We start from the raw sequence: 565 nt of genomic DNA on the forward strand, positions 1-565 counted from the left end.
GCGGCCCATTTGGGCAGGAGAGACGCATAATAATAATTTATTATTTGTACCCCACCCATCTGGCTGGGTTTCCCCAGCCACTCTGGGCAGCTTCCACAGAGACCAAAAATACACTAAAATGTCACACATTAAAAACTTCCCTGAATGGCTCGGTCGTGCTGCAGGCCCGGTGGTGAGTGCCGCCCTGCATTTTGTCACCCCCTTCAGTGGTGACACCCGGGACGGCCCGCAACTACCACACACCCCTTCCTCTGCCCCTGCTTATATAGGCAGTATATTTCCACTTTGGGACGGCCAGCCTGCATAGGGCAGTTGTGGCCTGCTCAGATATATCCATCATCTTCTGCTCTGTACCATATACAAATCCACACACACACCTACATGATGTGAGGGGAGGAGAAAGGTGTGGGGTTCTGCCTTCAGCAGCACAATATAGAAATATCCTTTTGAACCAAATGATTCTAGAGGAAAAAGTTTTGGCCCCTCCTCCCTTGTTTATCCTCTTTGCCTGGGACTCACACTGCAGCTTTTCGAAAGAAGCTCGATTAAGAAATACGTCTGTTGT

Source organism: Podarcis gaigeae (assembly GCF_964106915.1).
Source record: "Podarcis gaigeae genome assembly, chromosome: 12".
Taxonomy (NCBI): Eukaryota; Metazoa; Chordata; class Lepidosauria; order Squamata; family Lacertidae; genus Podarcis; species Podarcis gaigeae.